Genomic DNA, 12,710 nt, shown 5'->3' with positions numbered 1-12,710 from the left:
GTTAACACATGTCCTAAAAATACAAAGGGTAAAATAAAATAACAATAAACAGTGATCCCAGATCACTCCTCGGGCGGAGCCGTCTCCTCAGGCTCACCCTCCTCCTCCTCATCTGCATCAAAATCTGCGTTACCACAGAATGGTACCGCAGGTAAGTATAACCCAAAAAATATACTCAGGAATATAAAATGCATTAATACCACCAACATGCATGCATATGAAGAAATATGCATTTTCCTCAAAATATCATTTTCCCCGAAAATGATTAATTTATCAACACACGCCAAAATCCCATTTGGCCCAAAATAATCCGTAAAACATTTTCCCAGAAAATGAATTACACAAAATCCAACACACACTATTTTCCCAGAAAATAGTCCATTTTTAGTGTATGCACCATGATCTCCCCTATGGGTCATCCGCACACCCTGGCTTTGTAGCGATGCCCACTTACGCGCCCAACACGTTCGTGGGTACATCCACTACACAACGAACGATGCCCAGTTCCGCGCCCAGCGCGTACATGGCCAGACATCCTCTAGTCCCCGCCAGCAGAAGGACCACGGAGTCGGCACGAATCACTCGTCCGATCCCATTTCGCCCAGCGACAATCCAAGGGACGTTACTCAGTTTATTCCGCTCCCGAGTAACCAGAGGAGCTCCACCGAGATAATGCCTCATCTCGGCTTGGGGTTCGTGATACACACGCACCCAACAAATCATTCACATGAAAACCCAGTTTTCATAAACACATGAACATGAATGCAATACACGAAAACCCAGTTTTCCTTTACAAACATGAACATGCATGAAATAATGAAATGCACATGAACCAACCAATCCAAAATCCATCAATAACCAATAACCAATAACCAATCCAATCCAATCCAATCCAATCAAACCAACAACTCCAATCACAAATCCATCCGACCCCCGTACTCCTCGGACTCAGTCCGGCATGCCAAAAAAATACAGTGAAATGCGTTAGTGCAAAAATACATAAAATTCATGAGAATACTTTGGAGAAATACTTACAGCACTATATGATAATTTCCGGAGGATCACGAAGCTGAAAAAGGCGACGTCTGAGCAACACCACAGTGTAAAATACACTGTGGCCGTGGGTCACAAATACCCACTTTTCAACGGAGACAAACGAAGACCCCAAAATGGTAGGGTAGGGCCTAGAGAGGTCGGTGAAACCAATGGTGGGGGTGGTTTGCCGTGGGTGGCGGCGCAAGGGGCGGGTTTAAGGCCAAAAAGTCGAAATCGGAAATGTACTTAGTGTGGCTTCACCGGTGACGGATCGGAGCTGGGGTTGGGTCCAAAGGGGTGCCAAGAGGTCGGGGATGAAGTGGTAGGAAGATGGTGGCCGGAGGTTGAGCGACGGCGGCGCGCGAAGGAAGTGAAGGCCGCGGCAGGGTGTTGCGCGTGGAGGCTAACGGCGGCGAGGTAGGAGCTGAGATTCACGGGGAATGGTCGCCGGCCGATGGGGAGGGGAACGGAAGGGGCGGTGTTGGTCACGGGAGGCGCACGGCGGCGCTGGGGGGAAGAGAAAGAAACAGACGGAAGAGAGAGGGAGGGGGCTGGGCTTCGCGGCGCGCGGGAAAGGAAAATACTGGGAGAAGAAAAAGAAAAGAAAGAAAAGAAAAGGAGGAAAAGAAAAATAGGGGAAAAGAAATGAGGTACAATCCTCATAACTTGGGTCACGAAAATGATCCAACGGAAACGATTTTAAAACCACAAATTAAATAAAATAATTTAAACGTAATGGTAAAGTCAAATTGAAATAATTAAATCACCCAGTAATTAATTTAAATATTAAAAGCAATTTAAATACATAACAATAAATAAATATTAAGAAAGCACATAAAAATAATTTTCACCAAGTTAAAAATCCTAAAAATAACCCAATTAAAATCCAGTAATTTTAAAACAAAAGAATAATTTTTTTGAATAACATAAAAATAATCCTTCAATAAAAATACACTAAAATACGGGATGTTACATCCTCCCCCCCTAAAAAAAAAATTTCGTCCTCGAAATTAGCAAGGTCAAACATTAAACTAAGACAGGAACAAGATTCAACCGAGAGCATACTTAGAACATACCGTCAAAATCAAACAAACAAGTAAGGATAATGCTCTCTCATGTCGGCTTCTCTTTCCCAAGAGAAATCTTGAGCCAACGGATCACCCCATGACACTTTCACCATAGGTATTGTCTTGAACCTTAATCTTTGCTCTTTCCAATCTACAATCTGCGTCGGGGCAACTTCATAAGTAAGGTTAGGCTGAAGTTGAATGCGTTCAGGGTCAACAAAACGTGGCTCTTGCTGTCCAAAACTCTTCTTCAATGAAGACACATGGAACACATCATGAACATCCCTAAAATAATCCGGCAAGGCAACTCTATAAGCAACAAGCCCAACTTTCTCTACGATCTGAAAAGGGCCAACATATCTTGGACTAAGCTTTCCTTTCTTACCAAAGCGCTTAACGCCTTTCATAGGAGAGACTTTAAGATAAACCCAATCACCTTCTTCAAAGGATAAGTCTATTCTTCTTGTATCTGCGTAACTCTTCTGGCGACTTTGCGCTTCTGCCATTTTAGTCCTTATGAACTGAACTTGATCCTTCATTTCTTGAATTATCTCAGGCCCAATTACTTTACTCTCGCCGACTTCATCCCAACACAAGGGCGATCTGCACTTCCTTCCATACAAAGCTTCATACGGGGCCATCAGGATGGAAGAATGGAAACTGTTATTATAAGAGAATTCAATAAGCGGTAGATGATTCTCCCAACTTCCTTGAAATCCTATGACACAAGACCGCAACATATCCTCTAGAGTCTGAATAGTACGCTCTGATTGACCGTCTGTTTGATGGTGATATGCACTACTAAACTTCAACTTAGTGCCTAAAGCCGCCTGCAAGCTCTTCCAAAAATGGGACGTAAACCGCGGGTCCCGATCTGACACGATACTCTTGGGTACTCCATGCAAACGCACTATCTCCTTGACATATAACCGAGTCAACTTACCCAAAGAGTCAGTATTATTAACAGGCAAGAAATGGGCACTCTTGGTCAACCGATCAACAATCACCCAAATTGAGTTCTTCTCACTAGGAGTCCTCGGTAAACCTACAACAAAATCCATAGAAATATCATCCCACTTCCACTCAGGAATAGGGAGAGGTTGAAGTCTACCAGCAGGTCTTTGATGCTCAGCCTACTCGACGACACGTGTCACATTTCTCAATAAACAAAGCGATGTCCAACTTCATTCCTCCCCACCAGAAATTCCTCTTGCTGAGAACTCTCGATAAGAAGTCTCCTCATTCCATAAAGGAGAGAGTCCAAATCTGATGACTCTGCTTCATCCACTTGTTGAGACTTTCTACTCAAAGCATCAGCGACTAGATTTGCCTTTCCTGGATGATACTTAATCTCACATTGATAGTCGCTAATCAGCTCTAACCACCGTCTCTGTCTCATATTGAGATTCTTCTGAGTAAATAGATGCTTCAAGCTCTTGTGGTCAGTAAAAACTTCACAGGCTTCACCATACAGATAATGCCGCCAAATCTTAAGAGCAAAAACTATTGCCGCCAACTCCAAATCAACACCTATGCTACAACTTCTAAACCTCCATTGAATTCTACTTTTGGTAACCTAATAGCCACTTCCAAAGCTAACCATCAATAACAAATTGCACAACTAAATTATTAATCTCCAATTACAAGTATCTTGTCAAAATTCAAGTCACCACTAATTCCCCAAAATCAACACAATCTGAACTCCTGACTACAACCAAAAATACCACGCTCCTGCTGCGCACTCTGATATTCGCAACATGCATAAAACTTATGTCCTCAAGAAACTAAACACCATCGAGTACAAGGTAGCTCCATTCCTATTGACCAAAAACTCTTATCACATCTTGGTAGAAAAAAACTCCATTTCCAAAAACCACGAATTAAAACTCAAATTCCTCAATTAACTCTCGCAGCCTTAATCAAAATCAATTCCATACAATACATCCATGATCATTGACAGAAACCCAAACTCAAACAACCTCGGCTTCCCAAATTGAAAATAAGCAGTCTCAACCCAAAAGCTCATCACTTACATTCTGAACATCTAATCTAGCGGTGACTAAACTCACTACGAACCACCATAGACTACACCAAAACATTATCAAAACCTTCTTGGTAACTCCCTCACTTATCTCTACTCCTACAAGCTAGCATTAACATAACTAGTTCCTTCAATAGTACATCACTATTAAACCTCAAGGCAAACCATACTGCTCAAATCTTCAATCCACCAAAAGTCATTGCAAAGCACCCAAGGATCCTAATGCTTTATTAACCGCATACTTGATCATCTTATCCACTGTTGATACCTAAGGTTTAACTTCGAAGATCTTATCATACACCATACATGATGTCCCAACAATCTCTCTTCCAGTTAAATAACAATTTCCTTAATTCAACCAACTGGATGCTCAATTTCCAAAAGAAAGTATAACCTCAAAAATTTAAATTCCTAGGTGAACTCAGGTCACAATTAATTCCTGAAGATAATCACAATAACTATTCCCAACCATGCTTCATTGAGTAACCCACTTCAATTGCACACTTCGATCAACTCACCAAAAACTCCAAGCCAAAGTCTCTTAAATTACCACTACTATACATCAATGTCACGCACCCTTAGCCAAAACCAATAATCCTCCAAACGTGCAGATGATCATCATTACCATTTCCATCACTAGACCTATATCCTCGAAATGAACAAGAATCATTTCCTAAATCTGCACCATCTATTATCCTTAAAATTGATACGGATTAAATCCTCAACCTATCACTGAAACATCGAGCTAAAAGCAATAATCTTTCGAATTAGATCAACATCCTCAATCCTCAGAAAATACACGAACTAGATAATTCCCTTCAGTCTCCAAAGAAATTATCCTAAAAAAAATTCTCATATCAATAACTCAACTCTCATCAATCCTATTTTAATTCAGTCCTTCAACTTTGTAATTCTAAAACCTTAAACAAAATAAAATCATTTTCCGAAATCCTTAAAATCGATGACCTCAAATCTAAAACATTCACCCTATAAAACTTGTAAATTCTAAAACCCCAAATGTTATCAAATTGCTTATTGAACTTACCACCTTAAATCTCATAACTTATTTCCTAAAAACTATAAAGCCTCAAACCTCATATGAACTTATCATAAATCTAACCTTGAATTTTGTTGAACTTACAACCTCCTACCCCAAAAACTCATTACATAAATTCTACGGAACCTAAGACCTTAATTATCCTAAGCAATTTAAAATTATTCCCCTCCTTAGCAGCAATTCGAATTCCTACTCCAAAAAGTTCACTCTGACCAAGATGTTCGAACCTCGATATTAAAACAAACCAATCACCAAGAGTTCAAACCTATTACACCAAATGTTCAAGCCTAACAATGGCCTTCTCAGTCGTACCATCTCCTGTTATATCATAATCCTTAACCCGCCTTTCAATTCCGAACAAAACAAAACAAAACAAAACAAAACAAAATCAAATCATATCAAATAAAATTTCATACATAAAATAGCATACGACAAAATGCATAAAATCAATGAAGTAGCTCACAATAAAATGATTAAAACAATAAAATAACATACCATAAAATAAATCAATAAAATAAATAAACAAACAAGTAATATACAATAACTAAATAAAACCAATAAAACCACAAACTTTAAATTAAATAATTTTCAAATCACAACTTTTAAAACTTTCTGGTACTGCACCTATGGGACATGTGGTTTTACCCAGAGCCGAACTGCTCTGATACCACCTGTGGCGCCCACGACCCCCGTGTAAGGAAAATACGGAAATCGAGACGCCGGGATGATGACAACACGGTCACACATCCCAACAAACGTGCCAAGTGTGTGTACATGCAATGGTGTACAACAACAACGCAGCGGATTAGTCAACTAAGTACCAGAATTTAAATACAAGTAAACATCAGTAAAGTTTTAAAAACAGTTATACAGTCATCCAAAATAAAGTTAACACATGTCCCAAAAATACAAAGGGTAAAATAAATAACAAGCTAGTGATCCCAGATCACTCCTCGGGCGGAGCCGTCTCCTCAGGCTCACCCTCCTCCTCCTCCTCATCTACATCAAAATCTGCGTTACCACAGAATGGTACCGCAGGTAAGTATAACCCAAAAATATACTCAGGAATATAAAATGCATTAATACCACCAACATGCATGCATATGAAGAAATATGCATTTTCCTCAAAATATCATTTTCCCCGAAAATGATTAATTTATCAACACACGCCAAAATCCCATTTGGCCCAAAATAATCCGTAAAACATTTTCCCAGAAAATGAATTACACAAAATCCAACACACGCTATTTTCCCAGAAAATAGTCCATTTTTAGTGTATGCACCATGATCTCCCCTATGGGTCATCCGCACACCCTGGCTTTGTAGCGATGCCCACTTACGCGCCCAACACGTTCGTGGGTACATCCACTACACAACGAGCGATGCCCAGTTCCGCGCCCAGCGCGTACATGGCCAGACATCCTCTAGTCCCCGCCAGCAGAAGGACCACGGAGTCGGCACGAATCACTCGTCCGATCCCATTGTCGCCCAGCGACAATCCAGGGGACGTTACTCAGTTTATTCCGCTCCCGAGTAACCAGAGGAGCTCCACCGAGATAATGCCCCATCTCGGCTTGGGGTTCGTGATACACACGCACCCAACAAATCATTCACATGAAAACCCAGTTTTCATAAACACATGAACATGAATGCAATACACGAAAACCCAGTTTTCCTTTACAAACATGATCATGCATGGAACCATGAAATGTACATGAACCAACCAATCCAAAATCAATAACCAATAACCAATAACCAATCCAATCCAATCAAACCAACAACTCCAATCACAAATCCATCCGACCCCCGTACTCCTCGGACTCAGTCCGGCATGCCAAAAAATACAGTGAAAAGCGTTAGTGCAAAAATACATAAAATTCATGAGAATACTTTGGAGAAATACTTACAGCGCTATATGATAATTTCCGGAGGATCACGAAGCTGAAAAAGGCGACGTCTGAGCAACACCACAGTGTAAAATACACTGTGGCCGTGGGTCACAAATACCCACTTTTCAACGGAGACAAACGAAGACCCCAAAATGGTAGGGTAGGGCCTAGAGAGGTCGGTGAAACCAATGGTGGTGGTGGTTTGCCGTGGGTGGCGGCGCAAGGGGCGGTTTTAAGGCCAAAAAGTCAAAATCGGAAATGTACTTAGTGTGGCTTCACCGGTGACGGATCGGAGCTGGGGTTGGGTCCAAAGGGTTGCCAAGAGGTCGGGGATGAAGTGGTAGGAAGATGGTGGCCGGAGGTTGAGCGACGGCGGCGCGCGAAGGAAGTGAAGGCCGCGGCAGGGTGTTGCGCGTGGAGGCTAACGGCGGCGAGGTAGGAGCTGAGATTCACGGGGAATGGTCACCGGCCGATGGGGAGGGGAACGGAAGGGGCGGTGTTGGTCACGGGAGGCGCACGGCGGCGCTGGGTGGAAGAGAAAGAAACAGACGGAAGAGAGAGGGAGGGGGCTGGGCTTCGCGGCGCGCGGGAAAGGAAAATACTGGGAGAAGAAAAAGAAAAGAAAGAAAAGAAAAGGAGGAAAAGAAAAATAGGGGAAAAGAAATGAGGTCCAATCCTCATAACTTGGGTCACGAAAATGATCCAACGGAAACGATTTTAAAACCACAAATTAAATAAAATAATTTAAACGTAATGGTAAAGTCAAATTGAAATAATTAAATCACCCAGTAATTAATTTAAATATTAAAAGCAATTTAAATGCATAACAATAAATAAATATTAAAAAGCACATAAAAATAATTTTCATCAAATTAAAAATCCTAAAAATAACCCAATTAAAATCCAGTAATTTTAAAACAAAAGAATAATTTTTTGAATAACATAAAAATAATCCTTCAATAAAAATACACTAAAATACGGGATGTTACAAAAACAAAATAAATGTGGCTAAAAATCTAGAAAATAGTTTCTAAATATAGATGTTAACATAAAAGGAAATTATCTCAAGAATATTGGAATTATCTAAAATGGAAGATTCAGTGATATGCGGCTTGATTTGTAGAGTTTGGGAGGATTTGGTCGCCAATAGATTGATTGCGGAACCTAGAAGGGTAGAGGCGAGTAGATGTCGTGTGCGCTAAATATAATTGACAGGCAAGTCTCAAATGCCTTGACAATGTCCCCGTTCATCAAATGCTTATTGACTTGTTCAGTCGTTACAACAGATGGATCAAGCCGAATAGTCTCACCCCTATAACAAATACTTTCTTGAGAAGGTAGATCGAATACTACTTCCCACCTTTCGACAGTCTATCGTGGCATAATGCCTTGACAATCAATCCATTCCTAGGAATAGGTCGAATTCCATCAAACAAAAGACAATAAAATCGCGGTCGAAGCTAAGTTTGCGATTTCCAACGGGCAATTCTTAACTACACTTGAAACCAATCTACCTTGAAACTCGAAATTGGACCAAAACTATGGGTCTAGGCGTGTGGGAAATGGGTTGGCCGAAAATCCCTTCCTAGGTCCATTTTGTCTCTTGATTCTTCTAGAAGGTTTCTAGCATGTTGACAAGTGGCAAATCATCTAGGGTACACATGCAAGCCACCTCTTGGTGTTTCCCTACACTTCTCTCTCCCCTTTAGCCCACTATCAAGTCTAGATCCATAGTGCAACACATGCATGACACATGGCACTAGTGACTAGGGTTTGGGTCATAGACCTAAAGCCATTGGGTCTGGGTTTCTAAATAGGGCCAAAAATTACAAGGCATTCTAGGGCTACTCTCCCTCTTGGGCTCAAGTTGCTAAATCAAAGACTCTAAGGCCTTCCAAAATAAATAAAACTCTTAAAATGTTATGACAACTAAGAATAAATTCTATGGGCCATGCTTAGGCAAGCTTAGGTCATCACAGCATGTTGGACAAGTATCACACTTGTCTCTTCCCTAGGTTTCCTCCAAGAAAAGACGAAATGGCCCTTCTTGTGCCATGTGATGCCTACACCTATTTTTAGAAAACACTTTGGGCTTCCAGACCCTATTGCTACGACCCTTGTTGGCCGAAATTCATATGGGCCTTGTTGGGCTTTTTTCTTCTTCTATCTCTTATGGGCTTTCTAAATTTAGAACTCTTAGGATCCAAAAATAAAACATACCTTAAGGTTTTCCTCTAACACTTAGCATTTTCTAAAGACTAAAATAATCATTCGATTAAAATAGGAATGGAGACTTGACAAAGTCTGGGTTCTCGCACTCTTATTCTCTCTCTCTACTCTCTAACCCTTCTAGAGATTGACTATCTCGAATTAGTCAAGTTTGGGTCCATTACACAAATCAACAGCTGTAGCCAAAGCACCCTACAAAGTTGTGAAGCATTTCAATAACATACCAAAGCTGCGTTTTCGGATTCTCAACTTGGGACTCTTATTCCTTTGACCTCTTCTTGAACTTACTCGCCAACTTTTGAGAGCTTGTGCAAAAGAAAATTCACGTTGCTCTCTCCGTGCCTCAACTTCCAACACCTGGTCTCGGGGCTACTTAAGTAAAGAACTCGGAGCCACGGAAATTCCTATGAAGTGTTTAGTGGCATTCTACTCAACAAGGAAGGTATGAATAAGGATTGGAAAATATTCCAACAAAAGAAATTAATGTTAACTCGAGGTATGGAATTTTAGTTTGGGAAATTTTTGGCTCTATAGTTATAATGAATGCATTGTGAGGATCATGAGGAATTTTAGGTTGGCAACAGTACTTAGACATGCAATTGCAACGACTTCCGTTGATGAATCTATGTTTATTTATTTATTTTAAACTAATGAATCTATGTTTGTCACAAGGCGACCCTCACCTACCAAGTAACCAAATATAATTAATTAATACCCTGATCATCTAATTGTGGGATTAATTAGTACATTAATTATTTTATTTCATGCTTACAAACATTAATGTGGAGCATTATTTTCATGTCTACATCTGTTTAGATAAATTAATTAAAAAGAACGTCTCTCATGCTGCTTGAAACTTGCTTTGAGAATAAAGAAGGCTATTTGAAACATGCAATTATCCCAAGGATATTTTTTTCTAGTCTTCTCCGTCACTTAAATAATAATAATAAAAAAAGATGACAAAGCTAAAAGTGAGATGCAAGATACAAGGTTGGAACTGATACTTGCTTTGTTATTGAGAGCTGTAGGGGACATCCAGTGGAGGTAAGAGAGCTGCTTTAGAGAGTAGATGCGTTTTTAAGCTTGAGACCAAAGTTGACTACGAAGTTAATTAACAGAGCTTCGGAGTCCGAAGATGAGGAGCTTATACACACGTATCACTGAATGTACATGTCATTTTTGATGTAGAAGCAGGCGCATCACATTGAATGTAACTTTCACTTCTGACAAACTCAACCTCTTCGTAATTTTGCTCAAGATTGGAGGTTTTTCGCAGCATTTGAATTGCCTCCAACTCCATTGCAACCTCTTTCATCGTTGGTCGATTCCTTCCATTGCAGTTCAAGCACCTTTTTACAAGGTTTGCAACCACAATGATCTCTTCCTTTTTAGCTTCCTTCAAAACTTGGTTATCAAGAATATCAAACAAAATATTCTCTTCCATTGAAGTAATGAAATATGAGGCTAAACTTTTGGTTTCTGGTGTCCTCGTGGAAGAGATTGCTTTTTCTCCAGTTAAGAGCTCGGCAAGAACAACACCAAAACTATAAACATCACTTTTTTCTGTAAATTGACCTAATCGAAAATATTCAGGGTCTATGTATCCAAAAGTTCCATGTACGGTAGTGCTTAAATGAGTTTGATCAATAGCAACAGATCTCGCAATTCCAAAGTCTGCTACTTTTGCTATGTACTTACCATCTAAAAGTATGTTCATAGACTTAATGTCTCGATGGTAAATGGGTGACGAAGCTGCTGAATGTAAATAATAGAGTGCTCTTGCAATTTCTGTAGCTATTCGCAAACGCATATCCCATGTTAGTAAAAACTCTTCATTTTGGCCATTGAGATATTGAGAAAGAGTTCCGTTAGGAATAAATTCATAAACCAACATTGGAACCTCTGTTTCCAAACAACATCCAAGTAGCTTAACCACATTCCTGTGGTTAATTCGTGAAAGAATGCCAACTTCATTAATAAATTGTTGGACTTTTGCTTCATTCATTAGCTTGTATTTTTTTACCGCAACAATTTTTCCATCTCCTAGCATGCCTTTGTAGACAGTGCCTTGTCCTCCTTGTCCAACTATTCTATTAACATTAAAATGGTTAGTGGCCATCTCCAATTCTTTGGAATTAAACAATTTAGTATTCTCAACATTGGCTTCCCTCGTGGATAATTGTTGTTGTAACAATAGTCCACCATTTTTTTGGAAGAACCTCTGTCTTTGTTTCATCCCATTCCTTTTCTTGACCACCTTGTATGACCACCATCCACCACTAAGCAGAACTAATGCTCCAAGGCTTGTGCTAATACCTGCTCAGCCCAATAGAATAGGAAATGATCTTTCTCCTTGCAATGGTAAAGACTATAGTAATTGTTTGAACGAGAATATTGAGTTCAATTAGAAAGAAATCTACTCCCAATACTGGAAATCTTCATAAACTATCTTACGCAAAACGCATGCTTAAAAAAAAAAAAAATTACAAGCTGCAATACTCCAAAAGAGAGGGATGCTAAAAATGCACCATTTATTGTGAATAAGTTAAAAAAACCGTATTAGGGTTAGAAGATTATGATATATCTTAAGCCCAATATACTTGAATTAAGCATCTCTTTAGACGGCCACTAGAAAATGAATTTTCTTTAGGAATTTTTCTATTTCTTAATGTCAAGAGAGATTAATGTTGTTTACAAGTTGATTGCTGCATGCATGTAACGTATAATGGAAAGATAATTAAAAAAAAAAACAAAGAATATAAGATCAAGAGGTGCTGGAAAAGAATTGGATATACCGCCCTTTTATGAGCACGTTTTTTAGTCTTTACAAAGCAACTTCCATATCATTATGTATGTCAAGAGTTCAAAAATCCTTGTATAAAAATTCCCCTTGAGCCACACCCGGTGCGGAACTCATGATTTTATGTATCTATCTCTCTCCCACTCCATCATGATCACTTAAGACATACATCATGATCAGAAGGCATGCAACATGATATATATATATATATATATATATATATATATGCCACTAGACTATATATAAAGCCATTGAAAATCTAACTTGAGATTATTTTTACCAAATTAATTTCATTTCACTTAACTTGATCCGAAATGATAAAATAGGGTAGAGATCAGTGAGAAAATAAAAATAATTAAGGTTCATTTATAGAATATACAAATATACTTGTTCTGAAAATTTTATTAAAAAAGAACTTGGTAGAGCAGTAGTACTATATATTATTGCTTTAACGTCTATGAAAATCTCTTCCTTCATTCATTGTAGATTAGACTGAGCAAGAAGACGTACCTATAATTATTGAAGTTATGGTGTCTGTACAATGGTAACCCCCATCGGTATTTTTACAGCGAGAATCAGTACAATGATTGAG

The sequence above is a fragment of the Juglans regia genome, chromosome 9 (assembly GCF_001411555.2).
Source record: "Juglans regia cultivar Chandler chromosome 9, Walnut 2.0, whole genome shotgun sequence".
Taxonomy (NCBI): Eukaryota; Viridiplantae; Streptophyta; class Magnoliopsida; order Fagales; family Juglandaceae; genus Juglans; species Juglans regia.
This window is presented reverse-complemented; position numbering follows the sequence as displayed.